The following is a 9,311-nucleotide window of genomic DNA, read 5'->3' as shown; positions in this document are numbered from 1 at the left end:
GCCCCCCTCATGCCACATCCCTGTATGTATGGCCCCCCTCATGCCTCATCCCTGTATGTATAGCCCCCCTCATCCTTGTATGCATCGCCCCCCTCATCCTTATATGCATGGCCCCCATCATCCCTGTATGTATGGCCCCCTCATCCTGGTATGCTTGGCACCCCCTGATCCCTGTCACGCTGCTCATAAAAAAAATAAACAATCAAACTCACCTCCTCTCTCCTCCAGCGCTGTGTTCCCCGAACATCCACGGGTCTGCCCATCCCTAATAACAACTGCTCCACATGAATTATTCTCACTGAATGACATCACACAACATGGAGCTGACTCTCTCGCTTACCTCGTCTCTTTTCCCTCTTTTCTTCATTTTCTGAGATTTCTTGCTCTATACTCAGATATATTGAAGATTTTCTTTCCACGTCAGCTGGAATTTCTAATCAGAAAGTAAAAAAAAGCCCTCATTAACAATATATTCTTATAGGATCTGCTTTGTGTCTATAATGTAAGTAAAGGGAAGACTTATTACTTGATACTACTGTGTGGTCACTGTGGCTGAACGACAGAGGAATCTTATTCATAAAGAGGTCAGGGATCATTGTTAGCCATCATATATGTGATGGTCCGTACTGGACATCTAGTGTCTCCCGGAAGTCTGTGTTACTGTTTGGGTTCAGCAGTCCGAACAAAGCTTGTTGAAAGGATGCAGCACAGCCAATCAACAAACTTTTCTGGTGTGGGCACTTCAGGCCCCATCACAGCCATGCCAAGTATTGGTATGCCTGTGATTGGCCGGCGCAGTATAAAGGGGACCCCACGTCATTTTTGGCGGTGCACCCCCTTTTAATAATCAGTAAAGGCTATGCAGACAGCCGTGAGCTGATATTAATAGCCTGGGAAGCTTCATGGACATTGGCCTCTTCCCAGAATAATAACACCAGTCCCGAGCTGTCTGCTTTCCCTCATCTGGGCATTTTTTTATTTTATTTTTTTAATTATTATCTAAATACATGTACAGTAAGCTACACACACACACACTGCACTAAATTATATATCTCACTGACAAATTTCTAACTATGCACAGGCACCGGCTGGTGAATACCATATTTTTCGGACTATAAGACGCACCTAGGTTTTAGAGGAGCAAAATAGAAAAAAAATTTAAGCAAAAAATGTTGTCATGATGCCCTGTTAAGCTGGAGGGGGTCTGCTGCTGACACTGTTATAGGGGTAATGTACCCCACTTCCGTTAATATCCCCCATCCTGGTATATATGGCCCCCTCCTTCCTGTTATATGTGGCCCTCATCTCCATCCTGATATGCAATGGCACCCCAATCCACCATCCTGGTATGCATGGCACCCCAATCCCCCATCCTGGTATGCATGGCCCCCTCATCCCTCTTCCTGGTATGTATGGCACTCTTCATCCTGTTATGTATGGCGCCCCCGCACACCAATCCTGGTATGTATGGCACCTTCATCCCTCTTCCTGGTATGTATGGTACCTTCATTCCTCTTCCTGGTATGTATGGCACTCTTCATCCCTGTATGTATGGCCCCCCTCATCCTTCATCCCTGTATGTATGGACCCCCTCATCCAAGTATGTATGGCCCCCTTCATCCCTGTATGTATGGCCCCCCTCATGCCTCATCCCTGTATGTATAGCCCCCCTCATCCTTGTATGCATCGCCCCCTCATCACTTATATGCATGGCCCCCTTCATCCCTGTATGTATGGCCCCCTCATCCTGGTATGCTTGGCACCCCCTGATCTCTGTCACGCTGCTCATAAAAAAAATAAACAATCATACTCACCTCCTCTCTCCTCCAGCGCTGTGTTCCCCTCTGTGCTGGAATATTCACTGCATGCGTGGGGAGCAGTGACCACTCATTTTCCCTAATAGTTTGCACGTGGTAGCCGCAGCGCGGCTCCTGCTGCGCTCAGCTGTCTGTGTGCCCGCTATTAAAGTCCCATGAATATTCACCACATCCCGTTCGGGTTCGGGATCACGTTAGGGTAACATTCTTGAGCCTGATGGACCCGAACATCCACGGGTCTGCCCATCCCTAATAACAACTGCTCCACATGAATTATTCTCACTGAATGACATCACACAACATGGAGCTGACTCTCACACTTACCTCGTCTCTTTTCCCCCTTTTCTTCATTTTCTGAGATTTCTTGCTCTATACTCAGATATATTGAAGATTTTCTTTCCACGTCAGCTGGAATTTCTAATCAGAAAGTAGAAAAAAGGCCTCATTAACAATATATTCTTATAGGATCTGCTTTGTATCTTTCCTGCATATAGTAGAATTGTTCTACTCCTGTCCCCTATACATCTGGTAATCTGGAAAAGCTTTACAAAATTAGGCAAATGGAGATACAGTATGGGCCTATGGGCAACATAATTGGAATCCATGAAACATGTATAACATAGAAGACCACTAACAAAAATACCATATGAAAATATTTGAGCCTTGACATCAACATTCTCATTTTTTGTGCTGTAGACATGTACATACCTGACAATGGGGACGAGGGTGGCAAGCTGGTAATAGCATCATCTCTAATAGACACAGGAAAAGATTCTTTCTGCCTGTTTGGAAGAAGATAAACGTGTAAATTACAAGTAAATTCGGTATAGAAGGGGTTGTCTCACTAGATTAACATCAACAATAAGGCCTATTAGGATATATAACAGTTATGGTAGGGAAGGTTTCCTACTCAAAACTACCTTCTATAAAGCAGAGCGAAAAACCACTACCAAGAATGGCTGGCATGTAGTACTACATCTCTCCTACAGTGTGGGCAGCACTAAAAGTGCATGACTGGCTGCAATTATGGGCTGTCACCACCAGAGGTTTCTGAAGCCAAAAGCACAATGACTGCTAATCACGGGCGATGCATGCTGTATTTGTTGTTATGGTGTTTATGTCCTATATTTGGGTTTGTGCATATATATCAGTATGGAGCTCCCAGTAATGACCCTAGAATCTACTCACATTTCTGAGATGCTTGTGCTGGATGCCGGGGTACACTCTGGAGGGGACTTGGGATCCTCATTGTTCATCCTCCTGGTAGCGGTGGTACAGAGCTAAATGCGGACAACAAGAAGATATTAAATACTTTTTTTTTACTTTTAGAGGTCTTTTTTTTACATATTTTAGATTTATTGTTCTCATACTTACTTTAGAAAGCTTTTCAGAAGAAGATGTAAAATTCTGGAAGTTAAAGCTCTCATTGTCCTCCTCATCCTCTGAGACGAGATGTTTGTTTATATCAGAGTGATCTACCAGAGATAAGTAATGAAGTATTATTAGAGATTGTTAGTTTAGCACAGTCACCATTTATCCATAATATTAATGGGAGCCAATTGTCTCAAATTATGGTAGACGAGACAAATAGCTGCTTTGTCTAGATGACGTCTCCTTCTACTTACTGATAGGGGAGCTTGTGTCCACGTCTGACAAAAGCTGAGGAACGTACTCAGGCTTCTGACTTAAAAGGTTGTCAAAGTCTACATCACTCAGGAATGGATGACCTTTGATCTGAAATGCTCCTGCTGTAGAAGACAAAACAAAAGTATTGCGGATATTGTCAGAGACTGCTCCATATCTGAACTGTTTAACTTAATCTGAACTAATGACATAACTGAGCAAACATGCAGGAAATATACTGAAAGTCATATTATGGCAAACTAAAAATGGATGAGCTGATAGAGAAGTGCTGAGTCTCATGGACTTGAGCGATATGTCCTTGGTGTAATAAGTAAACTGTTACCTGTCCCAAGTCTTTGTGCAGGAATTTTTCTGAGCAGTTTAGTGATGAGGTTCTGAGCAACAAAGGGAGGAACGGGATTACAATCCCAAATTACGCCTCCTGTTATATAGAAAAAGACAGAAAATGAAACCTCTTTATTGGACTGTACGATAAAGCAAAGGAAATAAGTAAAAAAATGTAACCAATCAAAGCTATAATCGGATTATTCTACTTACCTGTGACAACATTTTCATAAATCTCAGTTGGGGAATTTCCATAAAATGGAACCAATCCCACAAGAAATTGATGTAGTATGATCCCCATTGACCACCAGTCAACAGGTCTCCCATAGCCTTTTTTCAGGATGACCTCTGGGGCTACATAATATGGGGTGCCACAGACCTGGAAACCAATAGAAGAAAGAGATGAGATTGATGATACCATTAATATGACAAGTTCTCACCATAAAAACACAATGACAGAAGATAAAATATCAGTGGAAAAGTTCTCTAGGAATGAAGAACGTAGAGAAGACGCAATAGTGTGATGAGATTTGTAAAGAACAAGCTGGGTTTCTGTAAGTGATGCTGACCTCATGGTCCCGGAACTCTCTGGTGATGTCCTCTGTTAATTGCTTGTAGATGTTGGTTTTTGGTATCATGACACCAACTTTTGAAAGCCCAAAATCGGTAACTTTAATGTGTCCAGCAGATGTTATCAGGAGGCTGCGAAAAAAAAGATGATTTTAGCCTTACAGACTATATGATAATAAATAATAACTTTCCCTCCTTATTATACTACAGGGGCACTTACTTCTCCGGTTTCAGGTCTCTGTGCACCACACCACAGCTGTGCAAGTATTCCACAGCTACAACCACTTCTGCAAAGTACAAGCGGGTCAAGGGGACAGATAAATGACCCCTGGTGTTTAGAAGGGTCTGACAGTTTCCACCTATAGAAAAAAAGGAAATATGACAGGTGAGGGGTTTATAAATCAGATCCCTGTGACGAATAATGAGAAGTGAGCAGATATATTTGGCAGGAGAGAATATATACAGATGTAAAGGATAGTGCACATAATATTAGACTAAAGTAGTGGTAAAATGTGGTCCTTAACTAATTACATAAATACATGTCCCACTCAATATGAGTGGCCGCTCACACATAATTTTGACCACAACATAGAATGAGGATCCCCACACAGAATAAGGACTCCCACAGCACACCACTCAGTATGAGGACCCCACTCAGTTTAGGGGCATTCACAGTCGGCAACTCAATATAGGAGCATTCACAGTCTCCCATAGCCTCTCACACAATATTATGTCTCCCACAGCCCCCAATTCAGTATTATGCCCACCACCAGCCACATCACTCAGTATTATGGCACCCACCAGCCTCACTATTTCATATTATGGCCCTCACCAGCCATCTAATCAGTATCATGGCCCCCCACCAGCCCCACCAATCAGTATTATGGGCCTCACCAGCCCTCCAATCAGTATCATGGCCGCCTCCAGCCCCACCACTTATACAAATCAGTATAGTTGTTCCCACGAGCCTCTTAACTCAATATTATGACTCCCAGCAGCCCCACCACTCAGTATTATGGCTAACACAAGCCTCACTACTCAGTATTATGGCCCCCATCAGCCCCATCACTCATTATTATGGACCTCACCAGCCCCACCACTCAGTATTATGGCCCTCACCAGCCATCTAATCAGTATCATGGCCCCCACCAGCCCCACCAATCAGTATTATGGGCCTCACCAGCGCTCCAATCAGTATCATGGCCTCCACCAGCCCTACCACTTAGTATTATGGCCCTAACCATCCATCTAATCAGTAAAATGGCCCCAGCACTCAGTATGATGGCCCCCTCCAGCCCCATTACACAGTATTATGGCACCCACCAACTCTCAGTATTATGGCCCTCACCAAGCCTCCAATCAGTATCATGCCCCCCCATCTTCCAAATCAGTATGATGGCCCCCATCAATGCTCCAATTAGTATGATTGGCTACCTTCAGCCCCCTATTCAGTATTATGGTTGCCACCACTCAGTATAATTGTCCCCACTAGCCCCCAGCTCATTATTATTGCTCCCTTCAGCCCCACCACTCAGTATTTTGCCCCCCTGAAATCAGCATGATGACCCCCACCAGTGCCCCAAACAGTATGATTGGCTACTGCCAGCCACCCATTCAGTATTATGGCCCCTACAAATACTAACATAAAAAAGCACTACTGATCTCACCCCATTCCCCAGGCATTCTGGTCAGTGCAGTGTGAGTACTGAGTCGCCACACTACAGGCGTGATGCTATTGCGACTTTTCACCTTCAATGCACAGAGTCTCAGACTCACCACAGGCTGAATGGTGGATCAGGGAGCTTTTGGCTTCTTGATCCACCATTCTGTTCAGCCATATTCGCATATTCTGAGGATGTGGCTATGCTGAAATTTTGATGATAGGATCAGGGATGGGAAACAAAGCAAAGTGGCGCGGGACCCCTCTGACTCATGGGCACCATAGCACCCGTGCACACAGATCAATGAATTTCCAGGTATCTTGGTAATATATAACCTATAGTAAATTCTCTGTGGGGATGTAGCCAACCACTTGGACAAATCCTAATTATATGAGCGGTGATAAGATGTAAGCAGACATGGATTGAATATAAAATAATGTATATGTCCTACCTTCTACATACTCCATAACCATACACAGGTGAGATTTAGTTGGAAAGGAGCAGAGCATGGAGACCACAAAGGGACAATCAGCGAATGTTAAGATGTCCCTCTCCAGAAAGGCCAATTCCACTTTTCTTGGAGTATCCAGGTTCTGCTTGGCCATTTTCTTCATTGCAAAGATCTGGTGTGAGTCTTTATGGTGCACTAAGTATACGGCCCTGGAGAAAAGGAGAATCTATGGGTTATAATGAATCCTTATTAATAGTCCATCTATAGAAGTCATTACATGATCTTCTGTACCAATTCTTGAAATCTGGCCGTCACTGGATATTCATTTCAAGAAATTAATAAAATAGCACTTAGATCAACTATGGGCGATCTGCACAATGCCATGTCTGTCTGAGCCCTCACCCATGTCGCATTAGAGACATGGGAGAGAATCTACCGAAATTCTTCTTGGCCAGATTCTCTATATTTGGTGAATAGATAAGATTCTGTCCAAGTGAAATTTACTGCAAATTGAAATTCCTCCAATTGCTGTAAGAAGAAATTTGTTATGCTCCTCCCATACCCTATGGCATAATAAAAGGAGGGGATGGAAGTAGTTAAAAAATAATAAAACCTGTTATACCCACCTATCCTAGGCTCTCGCCTGTCCATCACTGCAGTCCTGCGTCCTCTGTGCCAGTCTTTGGATGTTCTGGCGCCCCCTTCTGGTGCTGAGGCCAGTAATTGGACTCACATTGTCATGGTGGAGGATGTGGGTGCAGATGTCATTGACGTCAGTATCGTGTCAATCCTCACATGACCGTGTGCAGCCAATCTCTCTTATCAGCTCCATAATGGAGCCGCCCCAAAAAAAACAAAGTCCGCTGAGGAGGAGAAGGAAGCCCTGGTGGAGGTGCAGCATAAGAACAGGTGAGGGGCTAGGACAGGGGAATGGAATATATTATTTTATCTCTTTCCTTAAGGGTATGTGTCCATATGAAGTATTTGGAGCAGAAAGTTTTCCACCAAATCTGCATCCCTAGGCAGGAAAAACTATGCAAAAAAGAGGTGCGTTTTGTCATGTTTTTACCTGCGTTTTTGTTGCAGATTTTTCCCCACTTATTATTATGTGTGAAATCTGCAGAAAAAATACTGAAAGAAATGACATGATGTGCTGCAAATCTGCAAGGAAAAATAAGCATCGTGTGCATAAGATTTCAGGAATCTCCATCACTTTGCTGGCAACATGAAATCCCTCAGGTTTTGTGACAATTCTGAGCAGAAAAAACAGCAAAAATGCAAAAAATCTGCAATGTGTGCACAGGCCCTTACAGTCTGATTTGTTATAGATCAGTTTGCTCAACTGTATATAAATGACCTGAATAGTGAGAATTAGAACAGTGATGTGGACTCAGATCATTTCCCTATGATAACGCTGAATGGCAGAGCACAGAGGCAGAAGCATTGTCATAGGGAACCTGAGAAATATGGATTATACCAGCAGAAATCTCACCCAAAAGCTCCGCTGCCGATCAGTCTGGATGTTTGGAAGTCGCTCATATGCGGCTTTCTCGCCGGGATCAATGACTCGATCAAACTCTATAAAAAAATAAGAAATGATTTTCAGATAAAAAAGCTGCAAGAAAAAAGCTCCGGATACAAAACCATCTTCCACCTATGTTATGTCCCAGCTGATTTACACTGATTGTATGTAGGGGGCGATACAAGCAGGACGAGCCGCAGACATGGGGGTAATTTAGGGGGATCCTCCATACACCGAATCATTGTACAGTGCAGAATAATATGGGAGATCACAGAAGAGAACTGAAAAGGAATCTGTCAGCAAGTTGTGTTTTATATGTAATCTAAGAACTGCATGAAGTAAGGGCCGAAATCCTGATTCCGGCTATGTGTCACTTACTAGGGTCTGTGTCGTTGTTTTATTAAAATCAGTGTTTAATCAGCAAGAGATTATCACTACAGGACTAGTTGTCTTGTGCCATGTAGTCCTATTGCTCTGTGTAACCCTGCCCCCACCACTGATTAGCGGATTTCTGCCTATTCACAGCGTACTGTACAAGAAAGCTGCCAATCAGTGCTGTGGGCAGTTATACATAGCCCAGCATGCAGAGAAAGAGAGATTTTATCACAACTGCTGCACCCAGTAAGTGACATTGCTGGAATCAGGGTCCCTGCCCCTACATCATGCTGCTCTCAGATGAGTAGCACAATCTGGTGACAGATTCCCTTTAGTATAAGTGCTATTATCTAACACAATAGTGTCATCTACATTTAGAATAGAGATGTCCCATGGTTATATGGGGATAATACTGGACGTGTCATTCACACCCCATGATCTGGTGATATACTGACATCTCCCTCTATGATACTTACAGCGGCAGGTTCTTGGATCTCCGGGATCTCACAGATTACACTGTCAGCATCCGCCAGCACAGATGTATCTAAAATAGTGATAAAACGATGAAGAAATAAAATGTATTAGATGATATCAATCCTATATACACAATACAGCAATATAATGGAGAAATGGCAGGACGTCTGTAAATGGGGCTATTACTAATTATATGGGGATTCTAAATATGAGAACGTACGGCACATCCATAGACAGATACATGTAATATAAATGATGGAGGAATCCCCAATCATCACATGAATGAGGAACTCATCACCCTCACTGTACATGTGAGTGATGGGAAAAGACAGTTCAAGCAGAGCAGCCATATGCAAGTTAGCCTGGAAGTGCACTGGGGGCATGTTACTGCACTCTGACTTTTTCTTCCCCCCAGTGAACTTCCATCCAGATTTATATTAGATTTCTCCTGACTAAGACATTGGATCCTGATC

The 9,311-nt window shown here is 43.3% G+C and overlaps 1 long non-coding RNA gene across 1 annotated transcript; it reads right to left on the bottom strand.

Annotated features, from left to right (window-relative positions):
* Positions 1–351: 351 nt before the first annotated feature.
* Positions 352–2,592, bottom strand: LOC141214464 (uncharacterized). Its single transcript, XR_012283684.1, has 3 exons — positions 2,526–2,592; positions 2,142–2,234; positions 352–433 (listed from the first exon to the last, which is right to left on the bottom strand). It is a non-coding gene; the product is annotated as an uncharacterized lncRNA (long non-coding RNA).
* Positions 2,593–9,311: the final 6,719 nt, after the last annotated feature.

This window comes from Phyllobates terribilis, unplaced genomic scaffold (genome assembly GCF_046119375.1).
Source record: "Phyllobates terribilis strain yellow unplaced genomic scaffold, ASM4611937v1 Scaffold_223__1_contigs__length_3252167, whole genome shotgun sequence".
Taxonomy (NCBI): domain Eukaryota; kingdom Metazoa; phylum Chordata; class Amphibia; order Anura; family Dendrobatidae; genus Phyllobates; species Phyllobates terribilis.
Note: the sequence above shows the minus strand (reverse complement) of the source record. Positions and strands in the feature narration are given on the sequence as shown.